At 39.4% G+C, this 17,525-nt stretch overlaps 1 long non-coding RNA gene across 1 annotated transcript in view; it reads right to left on the bottom strand.

Annotated features, from left to right (window-relative positions):
• Window positions 1–17,525, bottom strand: part of LOC137501205 (uncharacterized) — a 31,550-nt gene that overhangs the window by 4,865 nt on the left and 9,160 nt on the right. Inside the window, exon 2 of the long non-coding RNA XR_011018407.1 lies at window positions 1,641–1,874. This is a non-coding gene — a long non-coding RNA (uncharacterized lncRNA). The remainder of the gene's footprint in view (window positions 1–1,640; window positions 1,875–17,525) is intronic.

Here is a 17,525-nt window from a genome sequence, read left to right as displayed (position 1 = left end):
TAAACTATGTGGAACAACTTGGGGATCTACAGCTGCAACTCTGCAATGCTCAGTTCTGGGATTGGTATATTCGACTGCCAAATACTGTGCTGCTGTCTGGCTAAATAGTGCCCACACAAATATCAAGATATACACAACTGAACACCAGAATTAGTCTCATCACTAGCATAATCAAATTAATCCCACACAGTGGTTACCAGTGTTTAGTCATATTCCTCCTCCAGATCTGAGATGTGAAGATGTTCTAAGAGAATTCAAGAAACTGATGAACAATCCAGAACTGCCAATACATGATATTGGTGATGCAAATACTAATTGTCTGCATTCAAGAAAACCACCAAGAGATGCCATGAACTTGATCAGCAACTGCTAAACTTTCATCAAATGGCAGAAGAGACAATGATAAATACTACCTAACAATGCATCCTGTGAAGAAGACCTCCGTCCTAGACAATGGTCCACACTGAACAGGATTTGAACCAACCGCAGGAACTATGCAGCCTTCCACTACAAGTAGAATAGAATTTCAACACCTGAATGTGACTGGTGCTACACAGACGATCCAGCACAATTACAAGACAAGAAAGTATATTGGCAATGCTAGTGACTGCTTTTGCAACTCCAGAAATTAGAGACTACAACTAAGATTTAGATATACAAATATAGAAATGTAGGTCGTACTTAAGATAGACACTTTATCTAGCCTTACACTAAATAAATCAATGGACATCCCCCTAATGAAAAACTGTCAAATTGACATGGGTAGTTGTCATACTGCCCTGAACACTGCTTGTCACTTTCTTAATAGAAGTACAAGTTTATTAGCAGAGTATATTAGACAAAATTTATACTAAGAGAAAAGCAAGAAATATTTTACTTTAAAAGAACACAGGATAAGCTATACAAAATTTAAGATTCATTTTTACAATGGTGAAATTCACGCAACCCACTTGTTCCCATGCTAAAGTCGCATACTGATTAATAACACCCATAGGGACTGTGAGGAAAAACTCTTGAAGACACTATTGGCTTTCAACTCTACATTCCCACAACCTTGTTATGAAGTCTTTAATATTTACTCATATGACGAATACAGAAAGAATACTTGTGCCATGACCCTGAATTTCCTTCTTTAGAATTGCATTGGAACGTTTGTCCTGGAAACAAATCATCCTTGCCAAAGCTCCAAACACATCACAAGGACTCCATCACCTTAGAAATACCTGGAATCAGGTCAGGATTTAATTTTTAATCATTTCCTCAATATTGAACGAACTGAGGACCATTAAGATTGATCAACTTTATAGGCAATTCCAACAAACTAAATGATTTTACTCTTTTTAGTTATCACAGTCCAAGGAGCTTTTACACTTAAACTTTTTAAGAATGAAGCCATTAATTTTCAGTTAATATAAGTTTCAAGTTTTTCCTGTCAAAACTTGTCATTCTGTTACTAATATCTTTCTACTGGTATGTTAGGTTACATGTGTGTGTGTCTGTGTGTGTGTTTTTTTTAACAAACTGGAACAAGTAGAAAGTTATAAAAATGTAATTCCCTCTAATTAAATTACAGTATATATATCCAGTTAGTGATATAGATTTTTTTTTTGCTAGTAGTTTAACAATACACCAAGCCTTACTTTTACTTTTCTGGTAACATTGAGAAGGAAACAGCTGTGGCCTTAAGGTAGAGGCCCAGCATATGCCTTGTGAGAAAATAGGAAACCGCAGAAAACCATCTTCAAGATAGGGATTCAAACCAACCACCTTCCAAATTCAAGCACACAGTTGTTTGGCCCGAACCAAGCTGCCAACTCTTCATTTGTGTGGATTGAAGGTTCTGCATAAACACCAACTAGGAAATGTAACAGCATCTGTAAACAAAAATACAAATACTAGTTACTAATATTCTTCAAACTAATCTTTTTACAATTTTCACAGGTTATGAAGTATGAGAAATAGTAAGAACATATAAACATACTATATGTATTGCAACACTTCAGGCTAAGTCTCCTGTTAGTCTATCCATCTCTTAGCTGGACATCCACAACACTTCCTCTGGGCTGGTATCTTAAGAGATTCTTTCTCTTCCCATTCTGTTTACATGGGCCTTCCAGACTTTCCATTATCTTATGCATATTAAACGTTCTAGCTTCAGTTGTTTTATCACTTCCTCATTCCTTTTATGTCCCATTATGTGCACCCTGCTGTACACCTAGTAAATTATCCTATTAAGGATGATTATTGAAAATGTTTTGTATGTTATGTCTAGGAGCGCGATTCCCCTGTAGTTATTAGGGTCGGTTTTGTCCCCTTTTTTGTGCAGAGGATGAATGAGGGCTGTTGTCCAGTGTTCTGGTAGTTCTTCTTTAATCCAGATAGAGACAAGTTGTTGATGGAGGGCAACTTTTGCCGAGGTTCCTGCATATTTCCAGATTTCCGCAAAGGTCTGATCTTCTCTTGGCGCTTTGTAGTTTTTTAATTTATTCAGACCTTGGTAGACTTCCTTTATTGTGGGGGGATTGATGTTTTCTGGTGATGTTTTTATCGGGGTGTTGGTGTCCAAATGAAGGAGTTCTGTAGGTTATCTAGTTATTCATTAAGCAAAAATTAATATAATTACATAATTCAACAAGTTTACTGCTTGATTTTGCAGTGTGTTTTATGTAACTGATCACTGAATTTCTGAAAATAGTATTTAAAATTTAACAGGCATCCAATGATAATAGCTAGCCTCTGCAATGAGCTCTGTTGGTATGAGTGAGTCACCGCCGTCTCTATTCTCATACTGCCTGCTCTATGCCACTAGTTCAACACAGGAAGGCGCGACTACCAATATTTCTTCAAGTCGCCGTAAGAGTGCAGTAGTAGACTGCACAATCTTCGCTGTCAGCGTAGGTGTAGCACTGTGTTATTGGTACATGAATGTGTGTGAAAAAGTTTTTTCGTACAATGAATAAACATGTCTGGTCACTTCAGTTCGTACAAGAGATATTTTGTATAGAACTGTGAAATGAATTAATCATGTTATGCTTATAGATATTTCAAAAGTGATTTTAAGGTGTACTTTTTTCTTTCTGTTTGCGCAAGGTATATTTTTTGTAGAACAAACTTCAGATTCTTTCCCCGAAATATTCAACTGTTGTGTACCATTTTGCCGATCTCGGCAAGGTGGTTTGCAGCCAGAAAAGATAAAACTATGAAGTACCGTCTAGAAGGGAATTAAGAGAAAAGCGGCTGTCGGCTTTATCTAGGCAAGGACCTAATAAAGGAAGTAATTGGATATCCTCAGATTACTCTCGCATCTGTGCCTTTACACCTTATTTCGGAAGGTGATGGAGCCTCCGTGGCTCAGGCGGCAGCGCGCCGGCCTCTCACCGCTGGGTTCCTTGGTTGAAATCTGTCACTCCATGTGAGATTTGTGCTGGACAAAGCAGAGGTGGGACAGGTTTTCTTCCAGGTACTCCGGTTTTCCCTGTCATATTTCATTCCAGCGACACTCTTGAATATGATTTCATTTCATCTGTCATTCATTAATCATTGCCCCAGGAGCGTGACAGGCTGCGGCAGCTGGCACAATTCCTATCCTCGCCACTAGATGGAGGCTTCATTCTATTCCTGACCTGGTTGAATGACTGGAAACAAACTGCAGATTTTTTTTTTTTCAAAAGGTGATTAAAGCCATGGAGGATAGTTGATTCTTTGTGATAAGAACTGTGACAGACAGTCACAAAACAAACGTCTTCATGTTTAGACATTTTGGACAACCTCAGATATACAGACAATAATATCCCAATCAAACTAGAAACAGGAAATCAAATCCTAATTTGTAGGTACTGGTACTTTTTTTTTTTTTTTTTTTTGCTAGTTGCTTTACGTCGCACCGACACAGATAGGTCTTATGGCGACGATGGGACAGGGAAGGGCTGGGAGTGGGAAGGAAGCGGCCGTGGCCTTAAGGTACAGCCCCAGCATTTGCCTGGTGTGAAAATGGGAAACCACGGAAAACCATTTTCAGAGCTGCCGACAGTGGGGTTCGAACCTACTATCTCCCGAATACTGGATACTGGCCGCACTTAAGCGACTGCAGCTATCGAGCTCGGTGGTACTGGTACTTGGTTCATGTTTTGAGGAGAGAGGGAATGTGACATTTGTGTCTGCAACATCTCACTGCCTGGAGCATGGGATTCCAACTGAGGTGCTCCCATGGCCCCGGCAGCAGCCCTGGCGCTGTGCTGTAGCCCCGGTGAGGTGGTGGGGTAAGGAGGGGAAGTGGCAGAGGCAGAACCACAGGTCGTCAAGTCAGCGCGCAGCTTGCGAAAACAGAATTATTTATGACAATTCTGTGAACACAAAATTTATTCTGTATATACATTGCGTTTGCCTTAATGTACATTTAGCATTTAAGTCAATTGTTGACATCGTTTTGCGGCAACTAATTTACCAATATTGGGCACAATCGATTTGGCAGTAGAAACTAAGCATAACGTCTAATACAACATCAAACAGAGAAGTCCTAGTTCTACATTTATTTAAATTCAGAATTGTAAACATCTGTTCGCATGCATAAGTTGTAACGAACATTGACGTAAATTTTAAGGCTCATGCATGAAGTCTGGGAAATTCTTGTGGATGAACACCTTTGTAAAAGGAAATTAAATCACCGTTGTAGTGGTAGTACCTGTCCTTTAGGATTACGTTGCACTTTAGTTTTATCAGCCCTGTTTGGAAATACGATGGTGATTTTCGGGACACTGAGCTCGATAGTTGCAGTCGCTTAAGTGAGGCCAGTATCCAGTATTCGGGAGATAGTGTGTTCGAACCCCACTGTCGGCAGCCCTGAAGATGTTTTTCCGTGGTTTCCCATTTTCACACCAGGCAAATGCTGGGGCTGTACCTCAATTAAGGCCACGGCCGCTTCCTTCCCACTCCTAACCCTTTCCCGTCCCATCGTCGCCATAAGAACTATCTGTGTCGATGTGACGTAAAGCAACTAAAAGAAAAAAATTTCGGGACGCACTGAAAATGGGGTCATAACTATTTCAAGCTAAGGTGCCATATCATTCATTCTTTGAACTGGGCATTGAATTCATGGTGCAAAATCAGTAACGATGTCTGATACTCTAAGATTTTCGTAAGCAGACAAATGCATTGATTTTAATGAAGTAAAATTGTCAAAATTTTCAGCTTCAAGCTGACTTTTCAATAACACTGCAGTTTGAAAGCATTAATTCTTTCACACATGGTGCTAATCAATGTGTCTCCCTTGCAATTAAATATTTAAATCATTCAAATAAGATGTTATGTCCACCAAAAGAGAGGTCCGCTACCCATTGATTATTTCGCAGAGTTGGTTGTGGAAAACTTTTCATCTCCATGAACAGAGCAATTTCTTAAATTATTGGCACTTTCACGCAACTTAACCAACGCACAATACAATAAAATGGTATGTCGCTACATTCTGCCTCGAGTTTTAAAAATTCTTTGAACTGCCGATGGTTCAGACCTTGCTTTCTGCAGAAATTTACACATTTTGACACAGTATCCATAACAGATTTAAAGTTGCGAAAGTCTTTTGCTGATAATTGTTTTTGGTGTAAAATACAACGTACTACGTGGAGTAGGTGGCAAAGGAGAGGAATGGTGATGCTGAGTGCAGCGCTGGTGCGCCCCCGCACTCGGTGCTCGAGTTGAAAAGACTTGGCCTAGAGCTTCGACACCGCAAAGTTGAACTGATTATGCATCAGGTCAGGGGAGGAGTTCGATGACCAAAACCTTGTTTTGTTGCTATGGTAAAGTATCTGCAGGAGTTCGTTTAAGCTGCTATGCCCTACTGTCGAAGTCCTTCAAACGTACAAGCGTATTGCGGGGACTTGCGACGTCTTCCCTTTCCGAATGTGTTTTGTTAGTGTGTGAGGTCAAAGAACATCAGCAAACTGTTAGTGATATTATTCTAACCAAGTTTGTAAGATCTCTTAATTGATGTTGCGTTGGCAAGAACTCAAAAAGTACGGTGCCACTCCAAGCCTTCGTCAAGGAAAATCTTTCAATTTTTCTTGAAGAGGCCAACTGTGACTTTATACAGGTAATATTGCCCATTTTTAACATTACTGATGTAATTTACAAACTTCAGTGAACATACGAACACACTGCATAGTGTTTTGTAGGTTGTCATTAGAATAAGTTTGGAACATTGTGCATCTATGCCTGCCATCTAGCAGAGAAATTGTGTCGCAGCCTAGTCGCAAGAAACCTCTCATAGAGCAGGCATTATAGGAGAATCGAGACAGCAGTGGAGTGAATGGACGTGTGCTAGTAAGACTCTGTATTTTATGAAGTTTAACAGTGAAGAAAGCGCTACGGTGGAGGGCGACTCATCTTAACCTTACAAGTTTCAAAGACAAGGTATGTAATTACAAAAGTGTTACTTATTCACAACATAGTATTCAATTGAAATACTTGTTAAGAATCAGTCGATGCTGTTAGAAGCGTTTGTTAATGGTGACTAAGTGAAAGACTATTTTAGAGTACATAACTGCCAACTCCTGCACCGTGTTGCTGCGCGTTCGTAGTTAACACTCGCTGTCACCAGTAGCATTAGGATATCAGTAGTATGTAGCATCCACAAAGGGCAGCACTATGGGTGTATACGTTGTGTGTTCTAAGGGCATCTTACGTCAGGATACAGTTGGAAAAATAAAGTACGGGCTATGCAGCAACTGGTTCCATAGTACTTGTGCAGGCTTCAAGGATGAAGGTGAACTCTTAAAAATTACAAACAGAAATGGTATTGTAAAATATGCTTAACAACAAAGTGCAGAGACAAAAAGTGTAGCAAATGTTCAATCTCCTGATGGAAATTAACAGCAAGGTGGAGAGTGACATCTGTTCAGGACACTATGATGGAATTACAACAGCAAACAAAAATAATTGAAGGTGACTGGGAAAATCATTAAATTTAGCTCATGAGAAGCTAGACGAGAATGCTCTTCTGATTAAACAATATCAAATGATCGAAAATTGCACGAAGATAATAACAGAACTCAAGAATGAAGACTAGTCCCAAAAATCAGTTAGCTGATGCAATAATGCTGATCAATGATCTTTAACAATATGGGAAACCTATCTGTGTCGGTGCGACGTAAAGCAACTAGCAAAAAAAAAAAAAAAAAAAAAAAAAAGTACCAGTACCTACAAATTAGGATTTGATTTCCTGTTTCTAGTTTGATTGGGATATTATTGTCTGTATATCTGAGGTTGTCCAAAATGTCTAAACATGAAGACGTTTGTTTTGTGACTGTCTGTCACAGTTCTTATCACAAAGAATCAACTATCCTCCATGGCTTTAATCACCTTTTGAAAAAAAAAAATCTGCAGTTTGTTTCCAGTCATTCAACCAGGTCAGGAATAGAATGAAGCCTCCATCTAGTGGCGAGGATAGGAATTGTGCCAGCTGCCGCAGCCTGTCACGCTCCTGGGGCAATGATTAATGAATGACAGATGAAATGAAATCATATTCAAGAGTGTCGCTGGAATGAAATATGACAGGGAAAACCGGAGTACCTGGAAGAAAACCTGTCCCACCTCTGCTTTGTCCAGCACAAATCTCACATGGAGTGACAGATTTCAACCATAGTTTAAGAGTACTCAGAAGGAAGTTTTTCTCTGAAGCTAGAAAAATCAAGAAAAAAAATTATGCCTTTGTGTGGGTTGACAGGTCAGGTGCATTTAAGTTGAAAAGCAAGTAGATGATAGATATGTTTATACTGTAAAATCAATTGAAGACCTGGCCACTTTGTCATAAAATTTATGAACCCTATCAAATTTACTTTTTAATTATTTTTTAATATGTCTAGTAGCAAATATATTGCAGTCTGTCAAAATGTGAGAGGTCTAAACACAAAGAGAAATATTTTATAACATATCAGCTGAATATGACTGTCATCCTCACAGAAACCTGCTTGAAGAATGTACACAATGGTGAGCTTTTTGATAACAGATATACTGTGTACAGATGGGATCGAAAGTTTGCTACAGCAGGTGGAGTTTTACTTGCCATGAACAATTATTTAACCGTTACATACACATACATACATCATCATAAGACTTATGCCTTTCAGCGTTCAGCCTGCAAGCCTCTGAGAATTTACTAAACGTCGCCAAAATCCTCGATTTGCAACTAGTGTTGTGGCCTCATTTAGTTCTATACCTCTTATCTTTAAATCGTTAGAAACCGAGTCTAACCATCGTCGTCTTGGTCTTGCTCTACTTCTCTTACCCTCCATAACAGAGTCCATTATTCTCCTAGGTAACCTATCCTCCATTCGCCTCACATGACCCCACCACCGAAGCCGGTTTATGCGTACAGCTTCATCCATCAAGTTCATTCCTAAATTAGCCTTTATCTCCTCATTCCAAGTACCCTCCTGCCATTGTTCCCACCTGTTTGTACCAACAATCATTCTTGCTACTTTCATGTCTTACTTCTAACTTATTAATAAGATATCCTGAGTCCACCCAGCTTTCGCTCCCGTAAAGCAAAGTTGGTCTGAAAACAGACCGATGTAAAGATAGTTTCGTCTGGGAGCTGACTTCCTTCTTACAGAATACTGCTGATCGCAACTGCGAGCTAACTGCATTAGCTTTACTACACCTTGATTCAATCTCACTATATTACCATCCTGGGAGAACACACAACCTAAATACTTGAAATTATTGACCTGTTCTAGCTTTGTATCACCCATGTGACATTCAACTCTGTTGAATTTCTTAGCTACTGACATCAATTTAGTCTTCGAGAGGCTTATTTTCATACCATACTCATTGCACCTATTGTCAAGTTCCAAGATATTAGACTGCAGGCTTTCGGCACAATCTGCCATTAAGACCAAGTCGTCAGCATAGGCCAAACTGCTTACTACATTTCCACCTAACTGAATCCCTCCCTGCCATTTTATACCTTTCAGCAGATGATCCATGTAAACTACAAACAGCAAAGGTGAAAGATTACAGCCTTGTCTAACTCCTGTAAGTACCCTGAACCAAGAACTCATTCTACCATCAATTCTCACTGAAGCCCAATTGTCAATATAAATGCCTTTGATTGATTTTAATAATCTACCTTTAATTCCATAGACCCCCAGTATGGCGAACATCTTTTCCCTAGGTACCCTGTCATATGCTTTCTCTAGATCTACAAACACAACTGCCTATTCCTCTTGTAGCATTTTTCAATTACCTGGCGCATACTGAAAATCTGATCCTGACAGCCTCTGTGGTCTGAAACCACACTGGTTTTCATCCAACTTCCTCTCAACGACTGATCGCACCCTCCCTTCCAAGATGCCAATGAATACTTTGCCTGGTATACTAATCAGTGAGATACGTCGATAGTTGTTGCAATCTTTCCTGTTCCCTTGCTTATAGATAGGTGCAATTACTGCTTGTGTCCAATCTGAAGGTAGCTTACCAACACTCCACGCTAATTTTACTACTCTATGAAGCCATTTCATCCCTGCCTTCCCACTATACTTCACCATTTCAGGTCTAATTTCATCTATTCCTGCTGCCTTATGACAATGGAGTTTATTTACTATCCTTTCCACTTCCTCAAGCATAATTTCACCAACATCATTTTCCTCCTCCCCATGAGCTTGGCTGTTTGCAACACCACCATGATGATTTCCTTTTACATTGAGAAGAATCACCTCTCCAGTGATTCCCTGGGATCTACTATGAGTTCACCTGAATTACTCAAAACACTGTTCATTTCCTTTTTCCCCCCTCCCTTCCTAAGATTCTTTATTACTGTCCAGAAAGGTTTCCCTGCTGCTTGACCTAGCCTTTCCAGGTTATTACCAAAATCTTCCCACAACTTTTTGGATTCAACAACTATTTGTTTCGCTCTGTTTCTTTCATCTATGTACAAAGCCCTGTCTGCCTCGGCCCTTGTTTGGAGCCATTTCTGATAAGCCTTCTTTTTACGTTTACAGGCTGCTCTCACTTCATCATTCCACCAAGATGTTTGCCTTTTCCCATCTTTACACACAGTTGTTCCTAGGCATTCCCTTGCTGTTTCTACTACAGCATCCCTGTATGTACCCATTCACTTTCTATATCCTGAACCTGCTTACTGTCTACTGTTCGAAACTTCTCACTAATCATATCCATGTACTTCTGTCTAATTTCCATGTCCTGGAGATTTTCTACCCTTATTCGTTTGCAGACAGATCTCACTTTCTCTACTCTAGGCCTAGAGATACTTAGTTCACTACAGATCAGATAGTGGTCTGTATCATCGAAAAATTCACGAAAAACTCTTTCATTCCTAACAGATTTCCTGAATTCAAAGTCTGTTAAGATATAGTCTTATGGATCTGGTACCCCTAGCCTCCCATGTGTAGCGGTGAATAGCTTTATGCTTGAAGAATGTACTTGTAACCGCTAAACCCTTACTAGCACAGAAGTCCAGCAAACGCTTCCCATTCCCATTAGCTTCCATATCTTCCCGACATTTACCAATCACCCTTTTGTATCCTTCAGTTCTATTCCCAACTCTCGCATTGAAATCACCCATTAGCACTATTCTATCCTTGCTGTTGACCCTGACCACTATGTCACTCAATGCTTCATAAAACTTTTCAACTTCATCCTCATCTGCACCCTCACATGGTGAATGCACGGACACAATTCTTATCCTAAATCCTCCCACTGACAAATCTACCCACATCATTCGCTCATTTACGTGTCTAACAGAAACTATGTTGCGTGCAGTGGTATTCCCGATAAAGAGCCCTACCCCAGACTCTGCCCTTCCCTTTCTAACACCCGTCAAGTACACTTTATAATCTCCTATCTCTTCCTCATTATCTCCTCTTACCCGAATATCACTTACTCCTAGCACATCCAGATGCATCCTCTTTGCTGACTCAGCCAGTTCTACCTTCTTTCTTCCATAAGCCCCATTCATATTGATAGCTCCCCATCGAATTCCATTTCGTTCGCCAAGTTGTTTCCAAGGAGTCCCTCGCCTGTCAAATGGGAGTGGGACTCCATTACTCCGATAGGTCTGAGGCTTGCTTAAAGTGTTCTGAGCTCGGTAAATTCATGAAGCAGAATGCTGCCCTACTTGCACATAGCCAAATGAGGATCTCTCCTCTAACAGGTTATGGACCACCGGTGAGTTGTATAGTCCTAGCCGCCTGAGCACAAGGAGGGCCACGACTCAATATGTCCGAGATGCCCACTCCCATTCCATAGCAACTGGTATCCCGACTCTCGGGACCACTTACTAGGCCACTCAGTCGTTGCCCATGGTTCACGAACTAGGACGTGACTACAGTGACCCACAAACATGAACCATAACCGTTAATATAATTTAATTTAGAAGAGAATATAGAATATATTGTCAAAATTGTACATTGTACATTAGTTGAAGAGTACAGTTTATTTTCCACCTAATTCTAAACTGGAAACTTTTTTTTTTTACGAATTATTTGATGAACGTCCAGATATTGAATTTTATAGGATAATAATAGCTGGAGACACTAATCTTGTGCCACTGTCCCTGCTGTAATGTTTTGGGGAGGAATAACTTCGACCCAGTTTGAGAATCTATCCACACGTTAGGCAGTAACTGAAGCCATCGGATGGTGGTAGTGGTCCTACAAGGTCAATGTGCACTACACTGAATCGTTGATCGACTCTTGGAAATTCTGAAATGGGAGATTTTGTGTGCCTCGATATCTTGCTTTTCTGACAGGACAGGCAACACCTTTTCCACAATGCTACGAATTCATGTTTTTCCAGACGAATCTGAAGAAAACAGTTTCACAGTTGCTTTGATGCCTGCATGAAACATTACCATAATGTTGAAACACAGCTAAACGAAACTTTTCCGGAACATATGGAGGGACATTGCCTGCAGATACATCACACTATAGTATGTTTTCAGCTGGGGTAGGCTGTGGTTTAAACTGCAGCGAGGTTTGAGGAGTTGAATGCAAGACATTAAGCTCAACAGCCTTCGTTTGTGCTTTAGCGATATAGTCGATAGAAAGCAGTTCTCTTCTGGAAAGATTATCTGCAACTATCTTTTTTTTTCTGATACATGGCGCAAGTCAGTTGTGAATTGCAAAATGTACTGGAGATGTCTAAGTTGTCTTGGAGAAGCTTTCTCATTGTAGTGTTTGAAGGAAAAATCAGGGGCTTATGATCTGTGTAGATTGAGAAAACTCTGCTCTAGAAGGTACTTGAAGTACTTGACTGCTAGATAAATACTGAGCAGTTCACGGTCTATGTCGAATGTTTTCTTTGGGCACCAGAGAACTTTCCCTTTGTTGCACCACCAGAAATCTTCGATGTATTAGTAAGTCATTAAAACTGTAGCAAAAAATTTGAGGAACAGAATACCACAAGCTCCTTTTCATTGCCTTGTAAATTAGGATGGTTACAGCCTATCATGACATGAATTGTGTACAAATGGTTTTTTTTTTACAGAAGAGATTTGTTAAAGTGTGAAGTAGGCCTACTTTTCGAGGTAGACTACTCTTCAAAGCTAAGTTATTTCTGTACATTTGTGGATATTTATTCTTGTGATAAAAATTAAAATTGCACTACTATGATTTTCACATTGTAATTGCAAATTACCTATAGAATGTAACAAATTCTGGCCAAATTTTTAGCACATATTCCTCAAATGTAAAACGTATTTTCTATGGATGTGAGTGTGGAACACTTTACTTCCATATTAGAACTTTTCTCTACAACTCTAGTACATTATGGGAAACTCATAGGAACAGAATGAAAAAGAACCCTGTGAATTCATCTTGACCCTTTAACTTCCAATGGTTTCTTCATTCTTAAAACTTAGTTATCTTTCATCTTCTCCTAAAACTAATTATTTTCTTGATTTCTAGAAGTTGTTCTCGTTGATATCCGTTCATTTTCTTCATCTTTGTATAGATCTTTAAGCCTCTGATGTCTAAACTCCCCTCCGTTTTCAGTGGTACCAGGATTTTCTTCAATATTTTCCCCGTTTTCATAGAGAACGCACATTCTGTGGCGTAGCGATTCTCTGGTTTGATTACTGTGTTGTAGTGTGATTTTTGTTTTCCTTTAGATATTTTTATTTTTATGGGTATCTGGTACATTCTGTTCCAGTTCATTTTCCATTATTAATACACTATGTGGAGTTGTAGAAAATGAGTTCTAACATGGAAATAAAGAATTTCTGGACACGTTCATTTAACATTTTCTTCTACATGTGAAGAATGTGTCCTGAAAAGTTGGTCATAACTTGATGTTACACCCTGTATATACCTTTGTCGTTGGGGCCTACCGAGCACCAAAGGACTGTCTTCTCGTCACTTGGGCGTTTTGTTTCCTCCTCTTCCATTACTCCATTTTCTGGCTGTGAGCCATCTTTCTTTCCTCCGTCCACATAGGTCTGCTGGTTCCTGTGTTCTTCCTACTCGTAAGTTACATTGGAAAAATTCCCCACGGAATGGCTTGCCGAAACTGTGGGCGGTCATGAATGGACTCGTGAGGGATCCCCAGTTGTTCCAGATCAGACTTGACCGAAGAGATCCAAATGTTCCTGGATGCCTTCCCTCTACCTGCCTATAGAAGACCAGGCACCTTTTTCTCACACAACTATGTATTTTTGATGTTTGTATAGTTCATCGTGCCAAATTTTGTAGGTACCTTTTCCTTCTTTCTTTCTTTCTTTCTTTCTTTCTTTCTTTCTTTCTTTCTTTCTTTCTTTCTTTCTTTCTTTCAGTTCTAGTTTTCTGAGAGGGCCTTTCTTGGTCACGAGACGCTCAGAGAACAGATTTTACTACATGATGGTGCCTGTAGATACCTATTATAATATATTCATCAAAAAGTAAAATATGGGTAGGAAAATATTTTGTACAGCTTGAGGTTCATATAATATTAATGGTTTTACATCCCGCAAGATATTTTTACTAACTGCGGAGAAGTCTAGGTGCTGGAATTATATCCCGAAGGAGTTCTTTATGATGGGAAGTCTATCGACACGACGCTCTTCGATGGTGAACCAGAGTCAGGCCCAGCTGCTGTTGTCTACAACACTCATTCTGGTGCTATATAAGAAGTGTGAAGTTCTCGTCCTACAGCAGCAGTCTATGTATAGCAACAAAATCTTATGGTAAGAAGCAATACCTCGCATTGGAAATCTGACAGGCCGTTACTTGCGGCTCTCAGTGAAATTTTGCAGAACGCTGCACATTGGAATAATCAATGCTTCATTTTCCAGAATGAATCAGTAACAGACCAATCCTGAAGATATATCATTCAGTGCTTGTGAAACTGTGCTGTTCTTTTTAATTAATATCTGTTACTAGCTATTTTATGGAGGCATGCATCATTGTGTGTATAGACACTGCTTCATATCCTCTTATTGTCTGTGGTCGTTCTCATAACTGCAGTTGGTCTAAGGCAAGTGAATGGACGTTGGATTTATTAATGTAGTATCTTGCTGGAGTCAATGGGGGAAACAAAGACAGGCTGGTGTCAGATGTAAGCCTTGAGACCAGAATCTGAACATTGCTCATTCCCAATTCTATCGTTAAGTGTGAATTAATGTGCTCGGCTATCTTTGTGGTTGAATGCACTTATGTCTTTGGAGTGTTTCTGAAGTCTTTAGTGCAATTACTGCTAAATCTTTAGTAAGAGCAGATTAATCATCACAGCTATGAAATACTGTAAATTGTAAGCTTCCATGATATATCTTCAGGTAACTTACATTTACTAATATAAATTAAATTGTTGTACTAATTGTATATAGAAAGCATAGTGACTGGCTGTATAGTGTACATCAAACCAAGGACTGGAGAATGGACTGTCTCTGCTCTCAAATCTTGCCCTTGTCTTCACAGCTTCGCCAGGGACGACGCTGGCGGTGTCCTGGATGTCTTCTACCAAGTAACTCACAGATGAACTTACCATTCCTATTTTTATTATGTGAGCACCTGTTAATTCTGTTTTGTTGTAGGCCAACATTCTGATCGATACTGTTGTACTGGGCATATGACCTTTGATTTCAAGTACACTGATCTGGACGTACAGGATAGCGAGTTCTCGAAGCACTTCAAATAAGCGTTTAAGGACGTCTAAAAATCTTTCGCCAACAGCTTACTTGCAACAGCGGGGTGATATTGTCCTTGAAGAAGCCGTCCGTTTGGGAACCACACTAAGTATTTTATCTTCGTAAGGCTGAGTCGCCGACCAAATGCTTCAAGGTGTCTGTTCCATTGGTTTTCAATACATATACTTATGAATGTGATGTTGCCATTTAGTAGAGATCTTATACAAGACAAGAAACTTAGCATTCAACAGTGTCTTCGATCACAGACTACGATGCCAATACTGTATATATTGCAGAGACTTGAAAAGAAACAGAGCCATAATTGAGTTGAGAATGCTGATAAGAATTTTTAAAACTGAGGCGATTGATGTTACTGGATGATCACCACGGAGGGGAGGCGGAGTTGGGGCCTTCCCCGGAGGGGAGACAGGTTGGGCCTCCCCAGCACAAATAAAAATACTTTAGATGAAGGACTAATAAGATTTTTAAAAACGGAGGCGACAGATGTTAACGGATGATCACCAGGGAAGGATGGCGAGGCTGGGGCCTCCCCCGCATAAATAAGAACTTTTGACCCTAAAGAACCATCGAGTTCATCTGGTCGATCATTTCCACACCTGTACAATTCTCAGTGTATGACCCTTCGTAACCAGTCAGAAATTTGGTTGTTTTGTTAAGTTTTGATGTGAGCTGACAATACAGCTTCATGTGAATTACATCATATTGTCATAAATGGCAATAATTTGAGAAAATATATTTCTTTTCAATAACTATGGAGCAACAAATGAACGGGCGAGGAAGAAATGTCATCCGCAAGTATTCCCGAAGGTGATGTGTATTCCAGTTAACTTGAATAGAAAAAGAATACCAATATATAGCTAAGTTTCAGAAGTTTACTGTAGTAAATATATTTTGCTGAATTAAATTGTTTTTTAATTACAGAAACATGTACATTTATTAATGATGACAGGTGGTGGTGGTTGTTATAGTTTTAAGAGGAAGTACAGCTAGGCAACTATCCTCTATATAATGCTGATCAGAGAGAGGAAAAGAGGAAGGGATTAGACACTTCAAAAATGAAGGTATCCGCCAAAGAAAGGCAAGGGCCACGAAGGGCAGAAAAATGAGACTCCCTAGGCCTCAGGTGCTCTAATACAGTCAGTGTTGGGAAAGAACCAAGAGTTGACTAAGGGAAGTCTGATAGGATAGATGAAACTGAGGAGCCTGGCACATGTAAGTGGAAGCAATGCCAGGACTCATTTGAGGGCCCCGTGGTCACCAACCCACGCTCCCAAGTTAACAGCCCTTGGGGCCCCCTTTACTCACCTCTCACGACAGGCAGGGGATACTGTGGGTATGATATGGGAAGTGTAGTTCTCCATATTTATTGGTTAATAATAATAATATTTTGAAGTGCAATGTAATTTGCTTCACTCTTAAAAAACCACCTGTCGAGTATATTTTAAAATCTTAGGATTTGAGTTTTCTTAAGAGAAATCTTAGGGATTTAGTTTCTGTTTGAACCATTAAAACTTCATATATTCCTACATTAGGTCATGGCTGGAATATGGTGCCGAGATCTGGATTCGATTCCAACAATATTTAAATGTCTCGCTAGAGAGAGCGCAGTTAAATTTTATGAAGTGAGTGAGTTACAGGGGCTTTGGAATTAAGATGAAGTCTTCATTTTATGAAGAGTTTTCCCAACAATTGCAAATTGAGAATTTACTGCTGCGTCACAAATGTGCTAACAGTGCTCACAATAAAATGCATAACAAATCTATATATAATTTGAACATGTAACAATAGTATGAGATAACAAATTCAAAAGCCTGTGTGTTATACATCTTAAGAAAGGTCTCCATCTCAGGATTACTAGAAACATGTTATTCGTTTCATAATGTCCTTTATTTGTGTAAAATAGTCATTTATTTTAATAATATGTGAAAGTGAAAAATGTATGCAGACCTTTCCTTGTTGGTCTGATATATAGCTCTGTAAAATCAAGTTATCACGAGGATGCTAGTTGTTGCATATTGGTTCTAATAAGCAAAACACAAAGAAATCCACCTCAGGATACTCTAAATTTCAAGAAAACCTTTATTATGAAACTTATATCGAATTATTCAGTGTACAGTTATTAAATTTAATCTGTACGCACTTCCAAGCACGATGTTTCCTTGCGGGTGTGGTTTTATTATTTAGCATGTGATGAATACAATATGTACAGCCACCATCTCAAGTTAATAAAGTTCCAAGCGTCCTTGAGCATGCAAAGGACACACAAATGCAACGAGATTCACTGTCTGCTTCTCTTCTCCGCAGTCACATTGCGGTGATTGTCTTCTATCCCCATTTGAAGAGGATGTGGTAAGTGAATATTTTAATTTGTGTTGTCACAATAGTTTGGTTTATT

The sequence above is a fragment of the Anabrus simplex genome, chromosome 6 (assembly GCF_040414725.1).
Source record: "Anabrus simplex isolate iqAnaSimp1 chromosome 6, ASM4041472v1, whole genome shotgun sequence".
Lineage (NCBI taxonomy): Eukaryota > Metazoa > Arthropoda > Insecta > Orthoptera > Tettigoniidae > Anabrus > Anabrus simplex.
Note: the sequence above shows the minus strand (reverse complement) of the source record. Positions and strands in the feature narration are given on the sequence as shown.